This window comes from Lutra lutra, chromosome X (assembly GCF_902655055.1).
Source record: "Lutra lutra chromosome X, mLutLut1.2, whole genome shotgun sequence".
Classification (NCBI taxonomy): Eukaryota; Metazoa; Chordata; class Mammalia; order Carnivora; family Mustelidae; genus Lutra; species Lutra lutra.
In genome coordinates, this window is record NC_062296.1 from 43,903,067 (window position 1) to 43,917,272 (window position 14,206).

A 14,206-nucleotide genomic window follows, 5' to 3' on the forward strand; every position below is an offset into this window, starting at 1 on the left:
AATCAAAGAATTTGGGAAACCATAGTCAAGATTTGTGGGGCATTGGCAGAAAGTTTCATGGAAAAGTCCCAAGTTCTTATTTAGTCTTGTTGACGATACCAAGAATCTTGGCCAACGTAAAAGTGAAGCAAGTGAAGACATTCAAGATTGTGAGGGCACACTTGGCCATAGAAGTCAAACTTAAAAGGCTGTGGTAAGTACTACTTCATGTTTGGCCGACATTTAAGTTCCTCAGAGCCATGGAATAAAATCCCTCTTTGGTCTCCAGGGAATATCTGCAAAGGCAGCAACTCCTGGATATACATCATTGCATGAAAAAGATTCCAGATGGCACTGTAGCATTACTCATGTTAGGAGAAATTCTCAAGGAACAACACCTGTAATAGCTAAGGAAACTTGGGGTGCTCAGAGAGCACCTGAAGGGCCACACAGATCCTGGTCAGTATCTGGGTGTAGGTTCCAATTGGCTTGCTTTCTAGAAAGAAACATTATTCCTACGTTTTGCACTACTGTATTATCACACCTGTTCTGCAGTAATATTTATACTTTCTGTGAGTTTTTGAGGGTTCAGCTCTGAGGCTACAGTATAGAGAATTGTGCAGTCCATCAAAGGTGGTCGTTCCGGTCTTTTGATTTTAGCATTTTCATTTTTTATTTCTTTTTTTTTATTTTTTATTTTTTATTTATTTTTTTATTTCTTTTTTTAAAAAGATTTTATTTGGGGCGCCTGGGTGGCTCAGTGGGTTAAAGCCTCTGCCTTCAGCTCAGGTCATGATCTCAGGGTCCTGGGATCGAGCCCCGCATCGGGCTCTCTGCTCCGCAGGAAGCCTGCTTCCTCCTCTCTCTGCCTGCCTCTCTGCCTACTTGTGATTTCTCTCTGTCAAATAAATAAATAAAATCTTTAAAAAAAAGATTTATTTATTTGAGAGAAAGTGAGCGAGAGAGTGAGCAGGGGCAGAGGAAGAGGGACAAGCAGACTCCCCTCTGAGCAAGGAGACCGACGAGGGGCTCCATCCCAGGATCCTGGAATCATGACCTGAGCCAAAGGCAGACACTCAACCAACTGAGCCACCCAGGCAAACTTAATTTTTTATTTCTTATCTCACTACTTTCATTCGTAGTTCAAACTCAATGAATACATTTCCTATATTCGTTTCCTAGAACCCTGAAGTTTCCTGATTGTTCACCTGCTCAAGGGCTGCCTTATGAGATACATTGTTTGGTAGTAGGCCAGGCAGTTAGCTAGTTAGCTTGAATTGGAGGAAGATTTTCTTTGTTCTTGGCAATGGCATGGTGACCTCTTGCTGCTAAATGAGGGCTGCTTCCAAAGCAAGCATTGGGGAGAACTGGGTAAGAGGAGGAAGTCTCTGAGTTTTTTTTTCTCTAGAATCCAATCAGGCTTGTATAAAACTGGTCTTTTGGGGGGCCTTGTTCTTTTTCAGAACCAGAACTCTGGGAAACTATTGCAGTGATGTGTGGAATCCAGGGTTTAGCAAAACAAAGGTGGATATCACTTGTACCACACTAAAACTCCAACAGTGTGCTGCTGGGTGAACAGGGCTGGACAGAATATGCAGGTAATGGTATCAGGTTGGAGTAAACAGGGTGATAATGATTAAAAAGAGCTGGTATTTGTGAAGGGCTGTATCGATTACAAAGCTTTTCTACATAGATCTTCAGTCTCACAAAACCTGGGGGATTGTTTTAGTGTGCTATATGTATTCTTTTATTATAGCAAAGTATGCATGACAAAATTTACCATTTCTTTGAAAGATTTTATTTATTTATTTATTTGACAGAGATCTCAAATAGGCAGAGGCAGAGAGAGAGAGAGAGGAGGAAGCAGGCTCCCTGCTGAGCAGCGAGCCCAATGTGGAGCTCCATCCCAGGACCCTGGGGTCATGACCTGAGCGGAAGGCAGAGGCTTTAACCCACTGAGCCACCCAGGTGCCCCCAAATTTACCATTTTAATCATTTTCAAGTGTATAGTTCAGTGGCATTAAGTATATTCACATTGTGCAACCTTCATCACTATCCATCTGCAGAACTTCTTTATTTTCCTAAATGGAAACTCCATATCCATTAAATATTAATCCCCCATTATCCCCTCCCACCAGCCCCTGGCAACCACCATGCTACTCTCTGTGTCTATGAATTTGACTACTTTAGGTACCTCATATAAGTGGAATCTTAACACTGTTTTTACTTTGTAACTGGTATATTTCACTTAGTGTAGTGCCTTCAAGGTTCATCTGTGTTGTAGCATGTGTTAGAATTTCCTGCCTTTCTAAGGTTGAATAATATTCCATTGTAGGTACACTTGAAAATTTGTTTAGCCACTCATCCGTTAAAGGACAATTGTGTTACTTCTACCTTTTGGCTATTGTGAATAATGCTATGAACATAGGAGTACAAATACCTGTTTGAGTTCCTGCTTTGAATTCTTTTGTGTATGTATCCAAAAGTGTAATTGCTAGATCATGTGGTAATTCTGTGTATAATTTTTTGAGAAACTGCCATACCATTTTCCACAGTGGCTGCATCTTTTACATTCCCATCAGTAGTGCTTGGGAATTCCCATTCATCCTTACCAGCATTTGTTATTTACATTTTTATTTTTGGAGTAATAGCCACCTTAATGAGTGTGAAGTGGTATTCCATTGCATTTTTAAAAAAAAAGATGTTATTTACTTATTTGAGAGGGCCAGAGAGCACTGAACAGAGAGCCTGACATGGGCTTGATCACAGGACCCTGGGATCATGACCTGAGCCAAAGGCAGATGCTTAACTGACCGAGCCACCCAAGTGCCTCTGAAAAGGATAGTGATTAATTCTCCTGTAAATGTTTGGTAGAATTCACCTGTGAAGCATGTGGTTGTAGACTTTTTTTGCTGGGATTTGATTATTGATTGAATATTGTTATTAGTAATTGGTTTGTTCACATTTTCTACCATTTCTTGATTTGGAAGTTTTGGAAGTTTTGGAAGATTGTATATTTCTAAGAACTTTTCTATTTCTTGTGGGTTGTCCAGTTATTGGCATATAATTTTTTGTAGCAGCCTCTTAAAATCATTTGTATTTCTCTGGTGTTGGTTGTAACTTCTCTTTAATTTCTGATTTTATTTGAGTTTTCTTTGTCTTTTTCTTGATGAGTCTGGCTAAAGGTTTATCACTTTTATCTCTTCAGAAAACCAGTGCTGAGATTATGCTGAGTGAAGTAAGTCAAGCAGAGAGTCAAGTATCATGTGGTTTCACTTATTTGTGGAGCAAAAGGAGTAACACGGAGGACATTGAGAGATGGAGAGGACGGTGAGTTGGGGGAAATCAGAGCAGGAGACAAACCATGAGAGATTGTGGACTCTGAGAAACAAACTTGGAGGGGATGGGGGTAGGGGTTTGAGTGAGTGTGGTGGTGGGTATTAAGGAGGGCACATATTGCATGGAGCACTGGGTGTGGTGCATAAACAATGAATTTTGGAACACTGAAAAAAAATAAAATTTAATTTAAAAAATGCAAAAAACCAGCACTGAGTTTCATTATATTTTTGATTGTTTGGGGGGCTCTATTTCATTTACAGTTGATTCTTTTTAAAAAAATTTTTTAATTGTATTTATTTTTTCAAAGATTTTATTTGTTTATTTAATGCAGAGAGAGAGATCACAAGTAGGCAGAGAAGCAGGCAGAGAGAGAAGGGGAAGCAGGCTCCCTGCTGAGCAGAGAGCCCCGTGGGGGGACTCGGGGCTCCATCCCAGGACCCTGGGATCACGACCTGAGCCAAAGGCAGAGGCTTTAACCCACTGGGCCACCCAGGCACCCCATCATTTACAGTTGATTCTTGACCATTGTGGGGGCTAGGGGCCCCAACCCCTGCAGAGTTGAAAATCTGCATACAACTTTTTACTCCTGCATAGCTTTACTGATAGCCTGTTCTTGACTGGAAGCCTTACTGAGAATATAAACAATTGATTGACGCATATTTAATATGTATTTGTATTCTAGTCTTACAATTAGGTGTGCTAAAGAGAAAATGTTATTACGAAAATTGTAAGGAAGGGGCGCCTGGGTGGCTCAGATGGTTAGGCATCTGACTTTGGCTGAGGTCATGATCTCCAGGTCCTGGGTTTGAGCCCCACAGTGGGCAGCCCGCTCAGCGGGGAGCCTGCTTCTCCCTCTGCCTCTGCCTTTCCCTCTGCTTGTGCTCTCTCTGTCTCTGTCCCTTTCAAATGAATAAATAAAATCTTAAAAAAACAATGATTGTGAGGAAGAGAAAAGACATTTACAGTACTATACTTTATAAAACAAAATCTGGGGTCACCTGGGTGACTCAGTCTGTCAATTTTCTGCCTTCAGCTCAGGGCATAATCTCAGGGTCCTGGGGTCAAACCCCATATTGAGCTTCCTGCTCAGTGGGGAGCCTGCTTCTCTCTCTCACTCTGCCTGCTGCTGCCCCAGCTTGTTCTCTCTCTCTCTCTTTCCCTGTCAAATAAATAAAAAATCTTAAAAAAAACACACACACAAAACACAGTCTGTGTGAAGGTGGCCCTGCATAGTTCAAATCCATGCTGTTGAAGGATCAACTCTATTTTTTGCTCTGATCTTTTTTTCCCCCTCCTTTCTATTAACTTTGGACTTTTTTTGTTCTTTTTCTAGTTCTGTTAGGTGTAAAGTTAGATTGTTGGAGATTTTTCATACTGAGGTAGTCCTGTATTGCTGTAAACGTCTCTCCCTCTTTTTTAAAAAAAAATTATTTATTTGACACAGAGACAGTGACAGAGGGAACACAAGCAGGGGCAGAGGGAGAGGGAGAGGGAGAAGCAGGCTCCCTGCTGAGCAGGGAGCTGGGTGCAGGGCTCAATCCTAGGACCCTGGGATCATGACCTGAGCCAAAGCCAGACACTTAATGACTGAGCCACCAAGGCACCCTGTAAACGTCCCTTTTAAAGCTGCTTGGGCCGTGTACCAAGATTTTGAACAGCTGTGTTTCCATTTTCATTTGTCTCCATGTATGTTTGATTTCCTCTTTGATTTTGTAGTTGACCTGTTGGTTGTTTAGTAGCATGTGTAGCCTCCACATGTTTGTGTTTTTCCCTTTTTTTTTTTTTTTGGTAATTGTTTTCTAGTTTCATACCACTGTGGTCTGAAAGATACTTGATATGATTTCAGCCTTCATAAATTTATTGAGACTTGTTTTGTTGCCTAACATGTTATTTATGCTGGGGAATGTTCCATGGGCACATGAATGTGTATTTTACTATTTTTGGGTGGAATGTTATGTATATATCTGTTAAGTCCAGCTGGTCTGGTGGTTGTTCAAAGCCATGGTTTCCTTATTGATTTTCTCTCTGGGTGATCCACTGATGTATGTGGGTGACCCCTGCTCTTATTGAATTACTGTTAATCGTTCCCTTTAGGTCTGTTAATACTTGCTTTATATGTTTAGGTGCCCCTCTATTGGGTACATATATCCTGTACCCAATTGTTATATCCTGTTGTCGGATTGATCCTTTATTGTGTAATGCTCTTTTTTGTCTCTCGTCATGGTCTTTGAAGTCTGTTTTGTCTGATCTCAGTATTGCTACCCTAGCTTTTTTTTTTTTCGTCTCTGTTTACGTGGAGTATCTTTTTCTATTCTTCACTTTCAGTCTTTATGTATCTTTAAGTTTGAAGTGGGTCTCTTATAGGCAGCATATAGATGGGCTTTTTAAAATCCGTTAATTCACCCTATTTCTTTTGATTGGAGCATTTAGACCATTAACACTCAAAGTAATTATTGACAGGTGTGTACTTATTGCCATTTTTGTTTTCTGGTTGTGTTTATAGTTCTTTTCCTTTCATCTTGTTCTGTTCACTTGTGATTTGATGATTTTAGTATTATGCTTGGATTCCTCTCTCTACTTTTTGTGTATCTATTACAGGTTTTTTTTGTGGTTATCATGGGGTTCATATGTAACATATATATATATATATACACATATATATGTGTATATATATATATATATGGCATATATATAGCCATCTGTCTTAAGTTGATGGTCACTTAAGTTCAAATACATTCTTTTTTTTTTTTTTTAAAGATTTTATTTATTTATCTGACAGAGAGAAATCACAAGTAGGCAGAGAGGCAGGCAGAGAGAGAGGAGGAAGCAGGCTCCCTGCTGAGCAGAGAGCCCGACGCGGGGCTCGATCCCAGGACCCTGAGATCATGACCCGAGCCAAAGGCAGCGGCTTAACCCACTGAGCCACCCAGGCGCCCCTCAAATACATTTTAAAGACACTACATTTTTACTTCCCGCACTCCACATTGTATGTATTATATGTCAAATTTTATGTCTTTTTATTTTGTGCATCTCTTAGCCAACTTTTGTAGATACAATTGTTTTTACTGATTTTGTCTTTTAACCCTCATATTAGCTTTATAAGTGGCTGATTTACTACCTTTATTTGGTTTGCTTTTACCAGTGAAATTTTTTCCTTTCATAATTTTCTTCTAGTTGTGGCTTTCTCTCTTCCACTTCAGAATTCCCTTTGACACTTCTTGTAAGGCAGTTTTAGTGGTGATGTACTAGTATATTTTGTTTCTGGGAAACTATTTCTCCCTTAATTCTGAATGATAACCTTGTGGGTTGAATATTCTTGATGGCAGGTATTTTCCTTTCAGTACTTTGAATATAACATGCCACTCCTTTCTGGCGTACAGATTTTCTACTAATATATCAGCTTATAGGGTTATGGTATTTCCTTTGTACATAACTATTTGCTTTTTTCTTGTTTTTAGAAGATTCTCTTTATTTACTTATTTGAGAGAAAGGGAGAGGGAGAGGGAGAATCCTGAGCAGACTCCACCTGAGCACAGAGCCTGACACAGGGCTTGATCTTACAACCTTGAGAACATGACCTGAGCTGAGATAGAGAGGTGGATACCCAACTGACTCAGCCACCCAAGTGCCTCTAAGGATTCTCCTTTTATTTTTAATTTTTTTGAACATTTTAATTAATATATGTCTTGATGTGGACCTCCTTGGGTTCATCTTGTTTGGGGCTCTCTGAGCTTGCTGGACCTGGATGTCTTTTTCTTTCCCCATGTTAGGGAAATTTTAGCTATTATTTTTTCACATAAGTTTTCTGCCCCCTTCCCTCTGTCTTCTCTTTCTGGGACCTCTCTAATGTGAATGTTAGTATGCTTGATATTGTCTCAGAAGTCCCTTAACCTATCTCCATTTTTAAAAAGTGTTTTTCCTTTTTGTTCTTCAGCTTGGATGCTTTCCGCTACCCTGTCTTCCAGATTGCTTCATTGTTTTTCTACATTTTTTTAATCTGCTCTTGATTCTCTCTAGCATATTTTTCACTTCAGTTATTTTATCCTTCAGTTCTATTTGGTTCTTTTTCATATTTTTCTATCTCTTTGTTGCTGTTTTCGCTTAGTTCATCCACTCTTTTCTCAAATCTGATGAATATCTTTATGACCATTACTCTGAAGTCCTTATCAAATAGATTGCTCATCTCCATTACATTTAGTTCTTTTTCTGAAGCTTTTTATTGTTCTTTTGTTTAGAATATATTTGTCTATCTCCTCATTTTGTCCGAGTCTCTGTGTTTGTTTCTTTGAATTAGGTATGTCATCTATGTTTTCTGGTGCTGAAAGTAGTGGCCTTATGAAAAGGCACCTTGTGGTGCTCAGTAGTGCAGTCTCCCTGGTCAACAGAACCAGACACTGTGGGAGTGTCCACTCTGTGGGACATATGTCTTGTTGTGACTTGGCCATGACTGCTGCTGGTACACTTGTGAGCTTGGCTGGCCATCAGCTCTGTTGTCAGCAGTGACCTGGGTGTGACTGCTGTGAGCATGCTGGTAGGCAGAGCTGGACCCTGGTGCACCTTGGTGAGTGGTGCAAATATAGCTGTTGCTGGCTTTCTGCTGGGTGGGGTAGCTCCTAACACAGCTGGTTGAGTGTCCCATCTATAACTGCTGTTGGTGTGCTGGTAGGTGGAATTAGTTCCCATTGTAGCTGGCTGAGAAGCAGGGCTATAGATGCTGGTGGCTTGCTAGTGGGTGCAACCATATCTTGGTACAGCTGGTTGAGTTGGCTGGCCACAATGGCTATGGGTATCCTGTAGATGGGGCAGGAATCTTACCTCCCTCCCCAGGGCAGGAGTCATCTTGTAGGGGTGCCTGTCCTGGGCTGGGCTGCCCGCCAGGCATGATGAGGTAGTAGTTGCTTTGGAGGGGCTCCCACGGGGGCGGGTTTGCAGGGGAACACTGAGGCAGGGCAAAGAGTGCTAGCAAGGTAGATGGAGAGTATCAGAACTGGTGTCCGCCAGTGCTGGGCCAGCTAGACTAAAGGAGGGCAAGAAAAATGGTGCTGCCCACTAGCATTCCCTTTCCTGGAAAAAGTTCCAGTAGATCCCTATTTCTAGCACATACCTAAAATTAGTAAATCTCCTTCACGTATAACATAGGTGTTTTTCAAACTGGTGCTTCTGTGCTGAGAGTGTCAGACTGAGTGATAGAGGGTACTGGCCCTTTTGGAGTGAAGTCTCAGTTTCCTATAGTCCTGTGGCTCTTCTGGAGTCAAGCCCTGCTTGTTTTCAAGTCTTGCAGTTTTGAGTCCTGCTCATTTTCAGAGACAGATATAATGGAGGCTCTTCCTTTTGCTGTAGCTCCCCAGGGCTGGAGCTGCCCAGTGTGGGTCTTGATCCCCTCACTCCTTGAAGGAGAGGACCTCCATGCCTGTGATACACCTTCTGCTTGTGAGTCACTGTGCCAGGCATTTGATTGCTGGCTATGTCTCTGTCCCTTCTACTCTTCTCAATATAGCCTCCCTCGCCTTTTTTTAAATGTCATTGGTGTTGGGAGGGTCTGTTCTGCCTGTGTTCAGGTAGTTTTCAGAGTGCACTGCACTACATGAAGTCATTGCCTTAGTGTGTCTGTGGGAGGAGGTGAGCCCAGGATCCTCCTACTCTGTCATCTTCCTTGTCTCCTCTAGTTGTTGTTTTTTTTTTTTTAAATGTCAGTGTGGGTGGGGGATGGAAGGCCTGGACAGATCTTGCTAGTCTGCCAACTTGCAGATGTCCCCTAAAAAGAGTATCTATTTTATCAACAGGGATACCAAAGCTCAGATAGTGACTTGAACAGGGTTATGCAGTTAATAAGGATAAAGGCTGGGATTTGACTATATTTCTTTTTCCGGTCTTTTTGATTTTTTTGAAAAATAAACTTTGTATTTTAGAATAATTTTAGATTTACCAGAAAGTTGCAAAGATAATACAGAATTCCCATATCCACCCACCCTCTGACCTACACAGTTGTTCCTTTTATCAACATGTTAGTTTAGTATGCTATGTTTGTTACAATTAATCAACCAATACTGGTTATTATTAATTAAAGTCTATACTTTATTCAGATTTTCTTACTTTTAATCTATTTTTTTTCCATTCTAGGACCCAGTCTAGGATACCATGTTACGTTCTTGTCATGGATCCTTTGGCTTCTGTTTACTGTGGCAGTTTCACAGAATTTCTTTGTTTTGATGACCTTGACTGTATTGAGGAATACCACTCAGGTATTTTGTAGATTGTGCCTCATTTGAATTTGTCTGATGGCTTTTCTCATGATTAGACTGCCTTATGGGTGTTTGGGAGGAAGACCATTCTTACTGTGTCATGTCAAGGCCTTGATCAGCTGGCCAAGGTAGTGTTGGACAGGTTTCTGCTCTGTAAAATTACTTTTTCTGCTTCATATACCACAGTTAAGAAGGATTGAGGAAAATTAAGCTCTACTTCTTGGAGAGGGAGAGACTACATAAATTATTTAGCATTCTTCTGTAGGTTATTTATTTTGTTTCTCCAATTGTTTCAGCTCTTTCATGTTGGTCCCTATGTCCCTTTGGCATGCCCTCACTGTTGTGTTTTTTTGTGCACTTTCCTTACTTTCTTATACTACAGGATGCCTATTTTGTATATTCCTTGCCTCAGCCACTGGAGAATCAGTCATTTCTCCAAAGAGCTGTGGTTCCTTTTAGTAAATCAAGATGTCTTCCAGAATATGTGAAAGGTCTAATAGATTGTAGTAGCCAACGAAAACTCATTTGGAAGGGTATATATGTATAGGAGGTGGTTAACAAGACCAAAGAAGAAGAGAAAGCCAGAAGGGTCATAATCCAATTTTCTCCTGAATGGTAGTTTACAATCGGAGGTAATTTAACAGCATAAACTAAGAGTCAGAAGCCTTAGGTTTAAATGCCAACTCTGACATTTTTAATTGTGTGTCTGTGAACCTCAATTTGCTCATCTGTAATTTGATTAAATAATATAAAGCACATGCTTTGCTGTGCCTGGCACGCAGTAAGCATTCATATGTTAGCTATTGTTACTAGTCTTATTTCTTTACTTCTCTGAACTAGCTATTTTAATGTCATGAACAACTATGAACCCTTACCATTTTTGTTTGATGCCTCTGTTACTCAGCTCCCCCTTGTTGTATTTCTTTCCCTAGGAATACTTTTGATGTGACCCAGTGTGTGTTTTCCTTTGAGATCACCGCAGGGAAGTTGCAAGTGGCATCACTGCCTCATACTGGAGAAGCACGTGTGGGTCTGTTGTAGATAACAGTTCTAGGGACCCTTTACTTTAACTAGTTATCTCTTCCTCAGATCCATATTCAGGTTCAGTTCACTCTTGAGTTTTTATCAATGTTTTTCTTCAAGACCGTAAAAAATTATGTTGTTTGGATATAAAATATTCATATTAATGTGAACTGAACATCAGATCTCTTTTTTAAAAAGATTTTATTTATTTATTAGAGAGAGAGAGAGAGTGCAAACTTAAGTGCGGGGAGGGGGAAAAGGAGAGGGAGAAGCAGACTCCCTTGCTGAGCAGGGAGCCCAATGCAGAGCTTGATTCCAGGACCCCGGAATTGTGACCTGAGCTGAAGGCAGATGCTTAACTGACTGAGCTACCCAAGCACCTCCCAATCTCTTTTTGTTAATAGAATTAAATTTTTTTGTTATCTTCCTAACAAATTTAGTTTACCCTTGTTAGGGGAGCTCTTTAAGTGATTCCTTAAAGAAGAAATTATCTTCCATTTGATCATGTGATTCTTCACCTAAAGAGTCTTCCTCTTTCACTATGGGCACTGTCCAAAATCTTCCTCCTGAGTGTTGGCATCCCCATAAGATTGCCATATTTTTTATACCTGTGAACCTTCTCCCATGATTTTCGTGCATGACATGTTCTTTTCTCATCTTTTTCTTCACTAGACTATGATTCAAATAACTTCAAATGCCACCTGGAGTAATACAAGGAGTGCTAATACCTCCCTTTTTACTGCCTTTTGAACACTGCTGTTTATCCTCTAGAATGTACTGGCCCTTGATATATATATGGTGTAAATACTCGAAGTGTTGAACATTTGGTTATGTTCCTACATATCTTCTAAATATTTGTATTAATGCTGTCATCTTCCTGAAGAACATGTGCGTAAATACCCCAGTCAAGATAGTACTAAGTATCTGCTTATTGATAATCAGGAGGAAGATAAACATTTTCTAGTAGCTCTCAAATATAGTCATCTACAAATATGAATAAAGGGACTTCTTAAATCTGAGGTAGTCAGTTTCATTATGCCTTCTTTAATCCCTTGGCTGTGACTATAGGAAATTAACTTCCAACTCAGTCCAGAGCTAGGTGTTCCCTCAAGGAGATTGCTATTTCTGAGTCTTAGAACTTGGAACCTTTTTAATGGTTGGCCACTTGGGGTCCATAATACCAAGCAGTGTCTAATCTGTGGAGATTGACTATTTTACATTGCCATTCCCAGTTCATGCTGTGCTGCCTTCTATGGCTATGATTGGAATCCTCATAGCTAGGCTGAGAAAAAAAATCTAGAGGTAGATGGAGTAGCAGACTGGTGCTAAATATACTTTGAGAGTAACAGGTGAGTGCTGGGGAAATACATCGTTTGATAATTTAGAGTGACTTTTTACAGTAAAGTCAGAAAATATCCTTCTCTCCAAAAATAAAACCAGACCACCTCTATTGTTTGCCTTTATCATCTCACTGTACAAAGTACTGCTCTTATATTGAGTGATTTTACTCAGAATTTCAGTGATAACAATGTAGGAAGTTATTTGCATGTAATTGGATGGGGGAAGGGGATGTGGTAGGAAGCCAAGGTATGGAACCAATACAGAAAGATAATAAAGTGGTAGAAATAAAAGTATGGGACTTTAGGAATTTAAAACTGTTTAAAGATGTGTATTGCTTGCCTTAAATTAGAGAGGAAAATGATGTGAGAAATGTAATAAGTCGAAGTGAAAACTCATGAAAGATGAGTCATCATTGGGGCACCTGGGTGGCTCAGTGGGTTAAGCCTCTGCCTTTGGCTCAGGTCACGATCTTGGGGTGCTGGGATCGAACCCTGCATTGAGCTCTCTGCTCAGCAGGGAGCCTGCTTTCTCCTCTCTCTCTCTCTGCCTGCCTCTCTGCCTACTTGTGATCTCTCTCTCTGTCAAATAAATAAATAAAATCTTTTAAAAAGGATGAGTCATCATTTCCTACAGAATAAAGTGTGGAAGAATTTATTTTTCTTCTTTTCAGTATACACAACTGATAAAGAGAATTGGGAAAATCTAGGTAGTCATTGTTTTCTTTTGCTTTGCTATGGCTGTGTCCCACTTGATAATATAGCTGTTGTTCCTCATTTCATTTCTTTATGCCTCTTGTAGCTGAAACTGTTGCATATCACTGATAGGGTAATTCTGGGGCTGGTCCTTCACTTTGAAGAAGGTTGGTTCATTGCCTGTTAAAGGTTGTATCAGAACTGGGGGCATTTTGCGTGTCCACCAAATTGTGGGATCTTCCCTGAGGAAGGATCTCCATCTTCATGGAAGCAGGGAAGTAGAGATGGAGAAACACTGTCATTATCCTTAGCAAATTATCAATGACCACTGGAAATACAAGGCTACCAGCGTTTCTGTGAGGAAATCTGGCAGTAGCCAAGCTAGAGTGGCAAAGGTGGGTTTGATCTGAAGAAACTCATTTTGCCATTCTTCATCCAAGTGCACACTAAACTATGGAAGACACAGATCCTGCATATTCAGGTGGTAAAATCCTGTGCTGTCCATGTAAGATCACATAGTCCTGGATCCGAACCGTATGAGCAGATTATCCCTGTCCGTTAGTTGACTAGAGGAGGTAAATCCTGTGCACAAGGGTTCCATGTGTGAATGAGCTTCTGTAGTTGATGCCTTTAACTTGTTATCTCAGTGTAAGTTCTGAGCCCCTTATCTCCTAGTAATCTGCTTCAGTTCTTTTTTTCTCTTTTACAGAAAAACCGTTTATTGTCATATAATTCCCATTTGAAGTATATAATTCAGTTGTTTTTAGTATATTCACAGAACTGTGGAACTATCACCACCATCAGTTTTTTTTTTCTATTTTTTTGGGGGGAGTTGTTTTATTATTATTATTATTATTTATTTTTTTTAAAGATTTTATTTATTTATTTGACAGAGAGAAATCACAAGTAGGCAGAGAGGCAGGCAGAGAGAGAGGAGGAAGCAGGCTCCCTGCTGAGCAGAAAGCCCGATGTGGGGCTTGAACCCAGGACCTGGGATCATGACCTGAGCTGAAGGCAGCGGCTTAACCCACTGAGCCACCCAGGCGCCCCTATTATTATTTTTTTTATTTTTTAAATTTATTTTCAGCGTAACAGTATTCATTGTTTTTGCACCACACCCAGTGCTCCATGCAATCCGTGCCCTCTCCAATACCACCATCAGTTTTAAAGTATTTTTTCACATCACAAGGAAACTCTGTAATTTTTAGCTCTAATCACCCCAATTCCCCATTCTGTCATGCCCTGGGTAACCAATAATGTATTGGTTCATTTCTGTATATTTCATTCATTTCTGTATATTTGACTGTTAAGGACTTTTATATAAATTGAATCATGTAATGTGGTCTTTTGTGACTGGCTTCTTTAACTGAATGAACATAATTTCAAGGTTCATTGATATAGCATATGTCAGTATTTCATTCTGTATTCATGTGTGAGAGTGTGTGTGTGGGTATAGCAGCTATTTTCAGATATTATCCCTGTATAATTCACAAAAAATAATTAAGGGGTGCCTGAGTGGCTTTGTCTCTCTAAAATAAAGAAGTAAATCTTTAAAAAAAAAAAGAGTAAACTACTCAATAATATTTACTA